Source organism: Erithacus rubecula (genome assembly GCF_903797595.1).
Source record: "Erithacus rubecula genome assembly, chromosome: 3".
Taxonomy (NCBI): Eukaryota; Metazoa; Chordata; class Aves; order Passeriformes; family Muscicapidae; genus Erithacus; species Erithacus rubecula.
In genome coordinates, this window is record NC_136689.1 from 47,249,556 (window position 1) to 47,265,449 (window position 15,894).

The 15,894-nt window shown below is 38.9% G+C and overlaps 1 long non-coding RNA gene across 3 annotated transcripts; it reads right to left on the reverse strand.

The window, feature by feature from the left end:
• Positions 1-6,646: 6,646 nt before the first annotated feature.
• Positions 6,647-9,278, reverse strand: LOC306799545. 3 transcript variants are annotated; one of them, XR_013773623.1, is made up of 4 exons: positions 9,176-9,247; positions 7,120-7,298; positions 6,802-6,847; positions 6,647-6,715 (listed from the first exon to the last, which is right to left on the reverse strand). It is a non-coding gene; the product is annotated as an uncharacterized lncRNA (long non-coding RNA). The 3 variants fall into 3 exon arrangements; XR_013773624.1 differs by lacking the exon at positions 6,647-6,715 and having other exon boundaries at positions 6,716-6,847; positions 7,120-7,243; positions 9,176-9,278; XR_013773625.1 differs by lacking the exon at positions 6,647-6,715 and having other exon boundaries at positions 6,716-6,847.
• Positions 9,279-15,894: the final 6,616 nt, after the last annotated feature.

Below are 15,894 nucleotides of genomic sequence, written 5' to 3' on the forward strand. Positions count from 1 at the left end.
TCACCTTGTCTATAGAAACCATCTCTTCCCTTATGTAAAAGCACATTTGTTGTATTGCTGTAGGTTTATATTTTGCACTCAAATGGTTTCTCCTGTGGTTCCCCCATGGTCTGTTATATGGTTTAACCCTCCCCCTCCCTTTTTCCCTCTGGCCAGACCTGATTGGCTGTGATTTGGGGTCCCTTCATCCCTTCCCAAGGTTTGAAATGTCCCCGCATTTCCCATGTTTGCCCTCTCTTTCCCCTGGAACCCATTCAGGAATAAAGGCTTAGATTATCCTGGGAAGAAGAGCCTCCTTTGGTCTTTTATCATGTTCCTGCTGGATTCTAAGCCTCCTCCTGGTCTTGAGCTAGCCTAGAAGCCAGAGAGGAGGCTTGGGTATTTACAGCACACATTCTTTTCTACAAGAAGTTTGAATTTCAAGAAAGTACATTTTCCTAAAAGGAGTAAGTAATTGCTGACCTTAGAAAACCAATCAATTTGGACTTCCTTTTGTTTCAATAAATACCAGGGTATTGAGAATACAACATGTAGTTATAACAACATAGTGTCATATGTGATTTCTCGTGAAAATAGAAAAGACCCAGATTCTTAATTTATCATCTATCCAGGAGAAAGAAAAAAAGCCTTATATTTCTGTATGCTTGAGTAAAGCATTCTTTTTTGTCAAGGCCAAATAATAAAGGTCTGCACTACTTTGCAAAAAATTCATTACTATAATTTACGTAGAAACTATGCTTTCTCACTGAAAGCTTGCTAGCAAAGTCTGGTACATATCTCAAGCTTGTAAATGGCCTTAGAGGTGAGGAACACGTTAGGAACATTAGCTGTCTCACTAAACAGAGATTAGGCGGTTTTAATCACTTTTACTATGGGCCATTCTTCTTGTTGTTTCACAGAACACTTAGGATGTAGCCCTTGGGACACCACCCTGAAAAACACTGCCTCAAACATTCATGCATCAGCTGTGACTGTTGAATTAAGCCAGGCAATAGCCAATAATACCATTAACCACCAAAGGTTGATTTCTAGAGTTCTGCAGAGGAAAGCATGCTCACAATGAGATATTGTGGAGTTGGCTGTAAATGCACTGTAACTGCCCCATCTGCTGCTACAAGCTAAAGCTGCACACAGATGGCCTGGAAACTTCCAGCTCACACTGAAGCAGATCAGTGTTTTGACTGGGATTTGCGTCATGAAACATCTGGGTTCAGGTGTGGCTCAAGAATATCCTTGACTGGGACAGCCCTTGATCACTGGGCAAAAATGAGCAGGGAGAAACGGCGATGACTGCCAGGTTTGTTCCCAAACTCCTGGCAATGTTACTGACTGCTCATTAGTAGGAAATTTCATCTGTATGCATAAGCAACTGTGGCATCTCCACCTTCTGAGGGATGCAGCATGTGATGAGCATCATGCAATGAAATACCAGCATTGATCAGCTCCAGCCCACTGGTATGCCAGCCAAGTCATTCACGATCTATTAGCAATGTGTTGTGACTATAGTTACTTCTGCTAATTGCAGCATTACTGTTAGAATTATTGCAGCATTCCTTAATAACTACTGATAAATAAATTTATATGGCATATTTTATATAACAACCAAGCTGAAGTACAGAGAAATGACTGGAGAATGTTAAAAACTTATCCATATACTACCTCAGAGGTAAATCATGATGTTTATATATTTATGATTTTGTTTGGCTTTTCTCAGGTAAAGTGAGAGACAATGACCAAAGGAGAACAAAGTCATATTTCTCCTCTGCTTAATTCCGGCCAAAATTCCCTGCCACCAAGCCAGCTTTTATTTAGCATGTTTCCCACTATGGAAGTCCCACAAAGATAGTTCATATTCAGCTGATTATAAGTACAGGAGAGTTATAAGCCAGTTCATATATTTATGTTATAAATATGTTCCATTGCTTTTTAAAGACACAACAGTATGGTGCAAGTAACATGAAAGCAAAATCCTCTGAACTTGAAATTCTCAGTTGCAAGATTTCATTTTGTTCTTAACAAAAATAAAAGCAAAGCAAAAGTTGTTTTCATTCCCTCCTTCTCTGAGTTGCTCATAAAACTGAATTCTCTAAAACCTAATGAAGGAGAGTCTTCTCTTGGGAGCATTAACACTGTGTCACCATTTCATTCTATCCTATTTCAGGAAACAAATATCAAGTGAGCTTATTTTGCTCTCCAGCCATCACTAAGTAGTTAAAATATCTTAAGTAAGCATCCAAGTACTGCTTTGCAGATCAAATAAGAGACATAAAAAGGTTTTAAGTAGTAACCGGGGTTTGTTACAATGAAAACAGTATAGAATATTGAACAATACAAAACATGATGGTCTATAGCATATCAAAATGCAATTTGCACCCATTTAGTAAAGATTTGCCTTTTCTGATCACAAAACTCTTGATGGAAATGTCAGAACTCTTCAAATCTACAAGTAAAACCAGGATTTTTTCCCATCTGAATTTCCTCATTTTGCTCTGCAACACCTTTCACACATCAAAAAAGTCCTTTCAGTAATGTAGCCTAACATGCAAATTTTTTGCCTTCTTGTAGAAATCAGTGAGCTATGGGTATGTCTTCAGTGAGCTATAGGTCTTCTCAGTCTATCATCTAGGACAATGATGTTATAGTAGAAAAAAGCATTTACCCTGTTAATTTTAAATGAAATTCCTCCTGTTGAGATACCTTGAAAAGCACCTAAGTCCTTCTGCACTTTAAATTAGTGCAACTGAAGCTCCTGAGTACTTACAGGACTCTTACAGGACCACTGAATGAAAAGGCTGTGATGAATCTATCTAACATTTTGTGGCTTTTTTTTTTCCCCTCACACAGTTAAGCAGTTTGATTTTTCCTTTTTTTTTCCAGTGGAGTTGCAGTTAACAGAGATGAATAAACATATGCTGAACAGCTACCACCCCACTCACCACCATGTAGCTGCTACACCATCCACAGCTGGGGCTTTGGACCCATCTTAGCCAGCTTCATCATCCCTGCTCTTTCCATTCCCACAGCCACATGGCTGCTCACCTAGACTTCTCCCAGTTCATTCATCTTTTGTGAGGACAGCATGAGAATAGCAGGACATAGATGTTTCTATTATGATCAGCAGCCTATAGCTGATTTACAGCTTACGGCTTTGTAAATCTGACAAAACTGCTGTTCTCACTGTTTCTAAGGTACCTTTGAGGAGCAGTGGTCTGGAACACATGGAAAATTATCAGGTGTACTGTACTTGTACAGCTCTGTCATTCAAACTTCATGAGGAGAAAACCTGAAACATCATATTTCTGAGGGAATGAGACCTACTCACGCTAACATCAGACCTCTCTGTAGATGGGTGACTCCCTCATCAATGATGCTCCAACGTTCAGTCCTGCTCAAAGCAAGAAACGCTAAATGAAATTTGCTGTCATAGACAAAAACTTGTAATCTTCTTTTCTCTAAAATGTGCTTGACTAACAGTTTTGGGTTTAGGAGATTCATGGCCTGAAGTTGTGTAAGAGGAGGTTTAGGCTGAATATTAGAAAAAGTTTCTTCACCCAGAGGGTGGTTGGATGTTGGAACAGATTCCCCAGCGATGTGGTTACAGCTCCAAGCCTAACAGAGTTCAAGAAGCATTTGGACAATGCTCTCAGGCACATGGTGTACATCTTGGGGTGTCCTGCACAGTGCCAGGAGTTGGATTCAGTGATGTTTTTGGGTTGCTCCCAACTCAGCATATTCTGTGATCCTGTGTCTTTTTATGGATTTAAAGTCTTTACTTTGCTGATTCAGAAAGAATCTGTCCCATTTGAATTGTTCAAGAATGTCTTGGCCGTAAAAACTACACTACTTTGTTTAAATAGGAATGATCAGCCACATTTGTTTATTCTCTTTAACTGAGTGGCTAACACTGTATGGAAATAAAGCAAGCCATCCTCAAGGAAACAGCTTACACTTTCATCAATTCTGATAAGTAAAATCATGTATTTTTGCAGTCATTCCTGAAACACACATAGGAAATGAAACTGTTCATCCAATTTACCACTAACAGTAGATAAACAACAACGGGCACCTTGGTCAGCTATTGAATATGGGACTATATGAAGTGGTCGTTATCTGTCCTGAGGTAAAGGTTATAGAGCAGCATGACTCTCCAAGAGAGCCAGCCTAACCGCTCCACTCTGCAGTACTACCTCAGTCCTTATTGTGACATAATTCTCTAAAACATGGTATTCTGGAACCCATGTAATTTAGCTGGCCCGAGAGCAAATGTATGTTTTCTTTTCCTGGTTCATCGGCATACTTCACTTTTTATGGCGCATTTTAATAGCTCTTTCAGCTGCATTTAGTTTTTTGAGAAGTCAGACTGATTTGCATTTTGGCCACTAGACATTGCTCAAGATCATACATCATGGACAGTACTTCACTGTCATCTAAGGCACTGCTGTAACGGTGGCTGTTTTGTAATGTAAAAGTCCAGCTGACTGCTGCTCTGTGATAAGTGCTAAGAATGGTACATTGCAATCCAAGTTACTGCAGCATTATAGCCAAAAGAGGATTACAAATGGTATGGCAGTTATAAGGAAGGGCTGTATGGAGGTGCACATATGCACTCCACTGATTCTTGCCATGGAAGTGGAGAATAGCATTTTCACTTTGAAGAAATACTTATCTCCGGAGTGTACTTCTGCTACCTTGCTGCCAGTTACTGCTTCCTGGCAATAAACAGAGACCATATGCTTTTAGGCTGTGACATTTGATTAATGAGTCTAATACAGAGTCATCTGAGGAAAGAGTGGTGTCATTAATGTGAGAAAAAAAGGTGTCAATACCTGAAACATTGTCTCTCCAAAATATTTTGTGAGAAAGTGAGGGAAGAAAGCGAAAGGAAAGAGCTGGAGAATAATGATCATAGCTGTGTGTAGATAGCTCCTCAGAGGGGAGGCATTTGACAGCTTTTGCATGGGTGGGGCTATTCCCTTCCCCCAGGCAATAGCCAACATCTGGTTCTATATCATTGAAGTAGACTGAATCTCTGCAAAAAGGAAGATGACATCTGCAGGCAAACCCAGGGACATCTGAACATTTGTAGCCTTGAATCCTGAACCTCTGACAATGCAGTTCTATTCATGAGAACATCATGATAGACTTGGAGGGGTTGGGACTGATGTACAGACCTGCTCCAAGCTCATGGCTTGACTTTCTGGTAGTTTTAATGACTTAGCTTTAACAACCCAACAAACTGAAGCAGTAACTAGGATCTAGAGAATTATCAACATCTTTATGTGTTACTGTATATGGAGTTACAGAGCGGCGAAAGGACACAGTAACAAGGCACTCTCTTACATGGTGTAATAAAGAACAAAAAAGAGCAATTTATTGAAGGAAGCCATTGCCTCAAATAAGACACTTAGTGAAAAACAAAATACAGGCAGATTATTGGTCAGAGAAGGAGACACCTCTTGTCCCAGGCTTCTCATGGATTCAGCAGGTGTTTATCTTTTGTTATGATTCTTTCTGTCATGTTTACAGTAGAGAAAGAGGCTCTAGCTTGGGAAAAATCCCAGCTGAGCCTGAGAAAGCCAGACTGGAAAAATCCTTTAAGATTCTTCCTGGGCCTATAATGGCCACATTTATGTAGCAGATTTACTTCATATACATCAAGTAAGAAACATCAAGAATGAAATGTAAAAGCTTGACTTATTGAGTTTGATGAATACAGACCAGAAGTCACAATATTATTAACACACCTTTATCCAGTTTCCAATGAAGCCAAATGGGTAAGAGACAAAAGGAACTACCTAAAGCCAAAACAGGTTTGCAAAAACTGCAGAAAAACTTTTTTCTTTTTTTTTTCTTTTTTTTTTTTTTTTTTTTTTTTTAATCCAGCATTTTTTCATTCACTATGAAGTACAGCTTACACAAATATTTGGATCAGCATATTAAAACCAAGCCCCAGTTGTATCTTATTTTCTGTGTGAGATTCACAGCTTGAATCATGACAGATTTCTAAGGGCCAAGTTTTATCTCTAAGACTTGTTTATTTACTTGTTGCTATAAATATTAAAGGTCTTCCCATTAAACTCAGATCTTTCATATGAATGTGCTGTGCTTTTTGTTTCCCAAATAGAAAAATGTCATATACAATCATTAAATGTTACACAAAAGACTGAACAACCTCACAGAAAGCCTGACCAACAGCAATAGTCATCTTCAAAGAGTTAAACTGAGAAAGAAAATTTATTCAAAGGTGTGGACACTGCTGAAGGCCTAGGCACATTTTAGCTAGGCCTTTTTCTCAAATTCTAAGTATTTTTCTCAGGCCATGAAACTTTCTAAGCCTCAGCTAGGATTTTTCCCAAGCTAGAGACTTCTTCTTTACTGTAAACACAAGAGAAAGAATCATAGCAGAGATAAACACCTGCAAGGTCCCTGAGAAAGCCAGGGAGAAGAGATGTCTCCTTCTCTGACCAATGATCTGTTTGTATTTTGTTTTGCACAAACTGTCTTATTAAAGGCAACGGCTTTCTTCAATAAATTGCTTTCTTGCTCTTTTCTGCACCAAGTAAGAGAGTGTCTTGTTGCTGTGTTTTACACTGCTCCGTAATCCTTTCACGGCAACACAAAGGAGCATAGCCCAGATATCATAATAGAAATGAGTCCAGAACAAAACTCAAGATTTGGACATTTGTCCTCCTAGCTTGGATGACAGTTTGAGAAACTTATCTCTAAGGCAACTAAGATTTAGGACCAAAACTCATGTGAGCAGCCATCAATATTTCTTCTCCGTGAGCATTGCCTAAAGACTTGCGAGTGAAAACATTCATGTCCAAATTCCATCCAGTCCTAGAGACTGTAAAAGAAAAAAATCTGATTATGCCATTTGATTGTGACAACATGAACTTCTTGGAAATGTAGTAAAATAATCACAGTTTACAAAATAAATGTCAGCTGTTTAGTATGACACAAGGGCATTTAAGGAGTAGTTCCAACTGCCAAAGTCCTGTTATTGCCCTACAAGTTAAAATTAATTTAAGAAAAAAACCCCAGGGAATAAGGTTTATAGTCTGGTTATGAAAGAGTGTGGGGATAACAGAATTTTAAGGGCAGAGTTGTAGCACTCACCTGAATTCAGAAGAAAGTAAAGCAAAGGAAGTAGAGCATCATTGATAGCTCGTGTGGTGCAGATCTTCAAAACAAAATCCCTTGATGCCAGAAAGCAGAATTGAGGCAGGCAAGCTGGGGAGCCCTGCCAAGATGGTCATGAACCTCATTAAAGGGAGAGGCATCAGGCAGTGGTTGTACTATAATCTGGCAGAAAATGTATAATTACCCTTTATTTTGAATTGAAGCATACTACAGACAGGTCTTTCAAAGTGGGCAGTAACAAACAATAACACAGAAAATATTCTAGAAGGGTTACAGCAAGGAGCAACTCCAAAGTTGCAAGGATCTGATCTGCCCCACTGCATCATCTCCTAAGACTACATTGGTTGACATCCTTAATGCAGTACCTCTGTAGCTGTGAAACCCCCACTAAACAGTACAAAAGGGAACAATTTAATTCTTTTATAGATGCCCCCATGCAGAAAAATATGTGTAACCAACTAGAACTGCAGAATCTTCTCCTAAGCAACAAGATGCACATCTCACCTCACTTTATCACTGTTTTTTCCACAGTTAGACAGTTATGAGGGTGTTTCAAACAGACCATTCGCTAGAATATCCTAATTATAGGAATTTTGTGAAGTGTCACAGATCTCCAGTATATCCATGAAGAAAAAATATTTTTTTGCTGTGTTTTTGTACTATCAAGAGATGTGTTTATTTCCAAGAGTTGTACTGATGTATCTGTCTGTGTGTGCTAACAGGGAGGCAATCCTCTCAGGGATTCAGGCAGTGCACAGAGATATTAACTGTCAAGGAAAAATACTTTGCATGCTACATAATGCACTAAAGACTTGGAGCACTCTTTATTTTACTAGGACGATATTAGTGGATGTTTTTTTCCAAAGCAGTCATGAGGTCAATGGTTGATCTGTAAATCAGACCATGTAAATATTCCCAATATTTAGCCCTTCAAAATGACATCCAGCTAATGATATGTACTCTGAGGCAAGAAGTCAATTGTTTCCACAATCTAGAAATGCAGAAACGGAAGATCATTTTTATACTTCGGCTATTATACTCAGTGTCAACTAGACTATGATTTATGTCAGGCACGCTGTGCGATCACCTCAGTGCTCTCCTCCTGTTAAAAACAGCCTCATGCAGGAAAAGAAAGCAACCAAAAAGGATGTACACAGCTGCCTTCCTGCCACTGACAGAGAGACATAGAGGTAACAATGCGCACCAAAAACGGATTTGTCTTACGGAGTAATGGAAAAAAAAATGTCAGAGATGTTTCTCCAATTTTCTAACCACACTCTCTCCTTCACAAACCTCAAAGCTTCATTTACTCTTTTTCCATTTTATGTGAGAAAAAAATTCATGAGGCTTACGGAACTTTAATAATAACTTCAAAAATATAAGACTGAAAAGATTTACAGACTTTGTTCAGAGTGTCTTTCTATCTCTAATTCATCTAATCACTTTTGTCCAAGGACTTAAACTAAAATTACCACGGGATCAGTTATTTCACTCTTTGGGTCAAAAGACACAGAAGTTACTGTTTTATTGTTTCTGTGCCTCCTCCACTATTCACAGTACTCTGCAACAACAAAAATGAAAACAAAATCCATTCAAAGTTTTTTGAATCTGAAAGACTGAAGACTCACGTAACTTCAAAGCTGATTCATGTTAAAGCAGGATAAAACTACAGCCCTTAAAGCTGGAGCAAAATACCAAACACACAGAAGTCAGAGTTTTTATAGAGTCAGATGAAGCAGGCTCAGCTTCCATACAAATCCCCAAATTTTGTATTTCTGGGAGGGCAGTTTGGAAGTCTTCAGATCTAAAGGAGACTCACTAGAAGCAGCGAACTAATCGAGTTTTGATATAAGTGCAGGAAAAATAACAGTGGCAAAACAAAAATAAACATAACCCCCCTAAATCACTGTTCGTAAAATACTAAAAAAAAAATAAAATGCATTCTTTTTAATAATCCAAACTGGTAATTAGAACACAGGCAATTGACAAAAACACCAAAACTTCTTTTCCATTGTAGAAACTCTATGCATACCTGATAAAGAGATGGTGAAACCATTCCTAAGAAAAATCACCAGTATTTAAAACCATGTGAAGATGAATGTTCTGTAAAACATGGTTATGAAATTTCTCCTTCCTGTTGTTTATACTGACACCTTTCTCCTGTTCCTCTCTGACTTCCTACAAAATATATATAGAGCCAGAGTGGATTCTGCTCGGCTGTTGGGTTGTGGTTGTTGTTTTCTTTTAAAGACCAGAGATCTATTAGTTGCTATGAAGTTATTTATTGTAAAGGCACATCAGTCTCAAAGGGCAAAGAGTCACAAGTGTCGAAGTCCATGCGAGAAGTTTTTGGCCAAGAGTTTTAAATAGAAGTAAAGTCACATTTAGAATTAGAAGCTGCTCCTGTCAAGGTCCCGGGAGGGCTGATGATGCTGTGGCACCTCCTATCTTCTTTGGGTGATGATGATGGCAGTGAGGAGAGAAGAAAAGCAAGAGAGTGAGAGCAAGAGCAAATCTCTCCCCAGTGCATAGATTCTTAAACACAAATTACCCAGTAAGCTAAAAACATGACCCTGAACCATTTCTTCTTAAACGATTAGAACTCCGGTTTCTTAGCCCACCATGTTATGTATAAACTACACATATGGTCTGTATTGTTCTATCTAAAAAATGCAAGCAATATTCTTACTATAGTTTTATTATGTCTAAAACTATGTTCCTGGAGCCTCTATGGAAACTTGTTTTCAACACTAGTATCTAGGGCTATGTTTTTCAGCCTTCACTAGAACTTGCACTTTCTTCTACACTGGTATCTAAGACCTTTACTCTCTAAACCACTTAAAACTTATTCTTACTTATTTAACTTACTTACTTGCTTATTCTAAGACTGAAACTTAGACCTCTACTTTATGTGTGAGTGGCTTAATATGCTTCAATCCAAATAAAGTTTTTTATTCAATCCCTGCACTCTGATTTCTCTCTGAAGAATTCAAAGAGACTTTGATTTAAAAACTCCAACAGTCGGTGAGACATCCAACTTTATCCTAACCAGACAGCCCATCTCAGAATAAATTTAAGATAATCCAATAAGTAAATTACAGTAATAGTCATTTGGAAGTTGCAACATGCCAAGAGGCATTACAAAGAAGGACTTACTATTGTACAGTTTTCACATTTTAAGACACAGGAAATAACTGACGCTCTGTGGTGTGGGCTGAGATATGAGAGACATCTACTGCCAGCAACTTTAATTATGTTTAAGGATGATGTACCAATGATTTGACTGCTCTTTCCTTTGGCATCTGTGAAAACCTGACACCAGTTTCATACTGATAAGTCTTTAGCAAGCTTTGCTAAAGTTTTATCGGTATAGTTAGATTCAAGACTTCCCAAAATATGTTTGATAGAATTTTACAGCTTGAAGGCTTCAAACTCACTTCTGCTGTCATTTTTACCACTGACACAAGAGCCCTTGGGGATATGAGAAAAGCCCTTTATCTGTTGGGTTTCAGTCACTGTACATAGAATAAATGAAGCTTGCATATCATGACAAATCAACAAATCCTACTCAATCTCCTGGCCCAGACTAGGTGATCCCGGCAGAACTGGATTAGCCAGGTTACATTTACATAAAACTTTCTCACCCCATACTCTTTTATTAACTTTTCCATTACTAAAGCTTGACATCGCTATATAGAAGACAGATAGTGTGAACGTCCTTCATCAACCCCAATACTAGGCTTGATTGAAACTACCCCAGAAATGTTTTTTAGCAGTTAAAGGAGCATGTACCCTGAAAATAAAGCAAGAGAAAACCAAACCAGACAACGAACAACCCTTTCCTGAAAAAAACTATGACTTTGGATCACTCTATCTACATTTACTGTGTATTTGTTTTGAAAATATTCCAAAGGGGACGTGGTTACTTATGCCAACATTGACAAATGCATAATTGTGCAAATGCTTCCATCTGGAAGAAGGAAAGATTTAGAGTCTGTTTAGCCAAAATAAATTGTATTTTAATTCTGAGATATGAATGGATGTGCCTGGGAGGTCTCAGCTGTGAAGTCCGAAGAGCTTTTCAAATGTGGGAATTCCAACAGCTCTGAAGCAGATTGGTAGGTTGACTGCAGGAGCAATTACCAGAGTCAGAGGACCAAACCTTTACCAGTTCATTTCCTCTGAAATATGGCTGGATTCCTGGCACAAGAGAAGGATTCTCTTGTGGATTCCTTCCACTTCCTTGTGTGGGGCTGTGATAGCTCCGAAGAGTTCTGGGCCCCACAAATAGAAAACATTTTCATCTTCACAACCAGCCATCAGCATGTAGTGCATTGCATTTTAAAGAATCTCTATTATTTTAGACAGTATCACACTATACACAGCCAAAAATCATTTATTGTAACCTCCTGATAAGTATTATGTAGACAGAACGCACCTTAGTTTAGCTATTTCTAGCACCAAGTTCAGGCAAAATGCTAGGCATATCTTCTGAAATATTTCAAAACAGGTATGAGAGTTCACAGAACTAAAAGAAATTCTGTTGCAGAATGTTACAATATTTAGGCCTTAGGCATATTGCAGCTAACTATATATTTTTGGTACAAAGCATACTTAAATGAGAGAAAAGATTGCCAACACTGTGCATTTTGAAACAACCTCCTTTCAAAAACAGTAGACAGTGAAGAAGTATCACACATCTCTTTATACATGTAGGGAAGTCAAGGCATGAACAGGTACACAAAATAAAATAATAACAATATTTTATTTTTTATATAATGTAACATATACCAGTAAAAGATTCAAAAGCAGAATGGAATGCATGTTTCCTAATAACCATTCCTGTGCTACTTAGTCTAAAAAAACCACCAAAACTCATAACAAAACGCAAATTAACCAACCCAAGAGTACGAATCTAGTTAGAGGTAAGACTAAATAACATGAAACTGGCATAAATCAGTATCCTTGAAACAAGCAACAGTAATTTGTCCAACAGATTCCATTGTGGATTAAGCGGCCTTTAGGGGCAGTACTGGCAGGATGACACCCAAGTTGACATCTCCAGCTAAGGATCTGATCTGTGTGCTGGTTCAAGCAGTAAAGAGTCTGAGCCAGAGGAGAGGAAATGAGTTAGTGAGTGCAAATGCCATGGTAATATGGACTTCTAGAAAGAGTATACTTTAGTGAATTTGCAATGAACTTGTATCATCACTCTCACATTAGGCTAGGCCATTGGAAAGGAGCCACAAAACCTTTAGACTTCAGATATTGTGTCTCTGCCACTCATTTTTATTTTGTTTACAACTTATGGGTTGGGGTTTTTGTCTTTTTTTTCTTTTTTTTCTCCAGATCATTCTATTTTTTGAAGTCTTTGTTACTATGGAAACAATTACAGAGTTAGTCTACTCATAGCTGAGTGATAGCTCAGAGAAGAAAAAATAATTAGAAAAGAGTTTGGGGCAAAAAATGGTTAGAATTGAAATCATAAAGCAGTGTAGGACAGTCTACTGCCTCCCTTTTAGCTCTCTAATTCACTGCTGATAAATTAGAAAGGTTAGTCTACTCAGTTTAAATAGGTGCTTTTGCCTGGGGTGAATTTCAGAAGTACTGACACAAACAGAAGTACAAAAAACAGGGTTGTGCCATCTCAGTATTTGGAAATAAGCAGCAGCTGGGTACAGCAGAGCCTTCTGCTAGAGGACCTTCCTGGACTTTGAGGCATGATAAATGTTACATACTACCAAAGTAAATTTGCTCTGAACTGTTCTTTGGGATTCACAAGCAAGAAATGGTTCAGGTCCATGTTACAAAATTTTTTTAAATTTTCACAATAAGGCAGCTACATATTTACTGCTTATTAATGATGGTGTCCAGGCCATGTGACTTCCAAAACCAACGCAATGAACCTTGTTGGGGGTTGAGTGTTTTTCTGTTACTGTGTCAATTGAAAGAATTTTTCCCATTATCGTGCCAATGGAGCTGGCCGGGCTACACCCAGGGTCTCTGATGAGTCCAGACAAAAGGGGTGGGTGGGAACGGCTCCCAGAAGGGCCTCTGAGGCTTCCGGGAGGGCACTCGGGTTTCCGGCGAGCTCAGAGGAGGACGCCCGGGATCGTCTGCCCATGTGGCCGGAGCACAGGAGAGCCAGACGGTAAGTGATCACCTGCCCTGCATCTGCCCCATTCCAGCCTCCTGCCTCTGCGGACACAGCTGATCACCTGGACACACACGGTGAGCGAGGAGCCACCGCTCCAGCCCGTTCCCGCCCGAGACCGGCGTGGTCGCTGCCGCCCCACCCTCTCCTGCCTCTGTTCCCGTGTGCCCTCGGCAGATCCGGGCTGTGGACTGAGCACAGAGACAGCGTGCTTGCATCTAAAGGGACTGACACCGAGTTATCTATTTCGTTCTGTTAGCAATTTTAACTGTTATTGTTTTCTGCTTGTACAGTTAGATATATTAGTAAAAGAGCTGTTATTCCCACCCCCCTTATCTCTGCCTCAGAGTCCTTGATTCAAACAATTATAATACTTGGGGGGGGAGAGTGGAACCAAAGTCTCTATTCCAAAGGGAAACTTCTGCCCTTACTGGCAGACACCTGTCCTTTCAAACCAGGACAACCTTTTTGGAGAAATACCAGTTGACCTGGGGTGAAGTCACATAAGAGATATTCTAACAGTTCAACTAAACAGAGGTTTGTACTTCAGAAGAGAGGATTGTTTGGGGTGTTTTTTAGTATCACTGTCATATGACACTTACCCAACACACCATAGCTCATACTGTGACAAGTACCCTGAAAATGGCCAAGGAGCACACTGAAAAACTAGTCCCTGATTGTCTGCACTATTTTATTGTTAGCTCTCTAACTAGCTCAGTTCCGAACTGCTCCTGTCACCTCTCCCAAAACTAAAACATTATAGAAAGAGCTAGCTTTAAATTCTGCATATATATGATGCAGTCAGTTCACATGATTTTGAGGCCAGGGATTTATCTGTCTCCGCTTCCTTCAGTGAAGTAGATCCAGCCATGACTTTTCTATCACGGCGCCATCAAAACATCTATGTACATCTATGTACGTAAGTACTCAGCTCCTCCCCAGGACACACAAAACTGGCTGCTTGCATCTCAAAGAACAGCAATCATTGTAAAACCTGGTCACAGACAGAAATCTAACCATTTAGGAGCTCCAGCCAAGCTCCTAAATGAGCCTGAGGTGCACCCTAGGGAACCACAGGCTTAAATAAAAGGTTGGAAAGGTATTTTGCAAGAGAAGATGGTTTTACTCAGTAGCAGCAAGATCCTGCCACAGCTGTGGAGAACTAAAGCATGTGTTGACTGGATGAAACCCTGTGGCAATATTGCAGTACATCTACTTTCTAATTGGCTACTAAAATTGGTTTACTTCAACAAAAGATATTACTAGATGTGAGATGGCTATATGACCTGAATCTTATCATATGAAAAGGAAAGAAATCATTTATTCACTGTCAGTTGATTATTTCAGAGTTTTTTGGATGTGTTGCAAGTACTTGTTGATTTGTAAAATATTGAATAATGCTTAAGAGGACAAATTCAGTTTTCTATCCATCCTAGTATTTCTCTCCACTATAATTTCTCATGGTTCAGAATTAAAACGATTTTTTTTCCAAGATGCTTTTCTGGACAGGAACAATTTCTTACTTCATTTCAGACCTGTCTGTTTAAAGGCAATGGATTTTTAAGTGTATTTATTATCTTCCACTATATATGCCACTTTTCTTACATTTTTACTAACTTCTAGTTGGGAGGAAATCCCCTGAGCTTTTCTGGAATACTCTAATACACTGAATCTTATTAACTAGTGATAGTTTTTTACTCTCAGAAAAAGAATTGATTTATTAAATCCACTTTGACTTCACTGTGAGTTTAAACTGAATAAGAAATTTAGATATGAGTGCTGGTAAAACCTGGAAACACTGCAGAAGTCAATTCCTCTGTGACTTTGAGATGTAAATGAAGTTCTTCATCAGAAGGGAGCAACTTTTGGTTTGGCGTTTTTTATATTTGGTGTTTGACAGTCCAAATATGGGAATAATGCCTTGGACAACTGGCAAGAGCAATTCCAGCATGCCTCTCAAAAATGCAAACATGCACTGAAGGAGGAACAACTGTGGAAAAAAGTTCAAGGAATCAGCTCAAGATACATCCGGAACTTCTTACTGCTTGTAAGGATCCAGTCATGGTGCCCTACAGAGGCTTCATCACAGCCAGTGGTGGATTTGCTGCCACACATAAAAAAATAGAGCCATGTATGCTTTCTGTGTTGGAGAGCCACAACAACAAACTGCTGCTTTGGAAAGCAGCAGCAGTTCTAAAAGAAACAGATCCTTCTTTCTGAGGGTGGGATATCAGTGTCAAAATTTTAAAGACTGCATAACTCATAAAGATCTACCAGTACCAATAAAGTCTGTTCTGGTAGGTGTCAGTGTCATATTTACCAAAAGGACTTTATGTGATTAACATGCATATAAAATTAGATGCTGATTTTATTTCACACTGAATGAAAAGGTAACAATTATGAAAAAAGTCAAATTTGCACATCTACATATTCCATGTCATCAGGAGAAATAGAGGCATATACAGAAGCAGTGAGTGCTATCACAGACTCCGTATGACTATTATTCTTGTATGACATTTCAGTGCACTTTCTCTGAAATAAATTTAAAATCTTGAAACTATTTCAATGAACTTCACACATAGGAAATATTTTTGCAT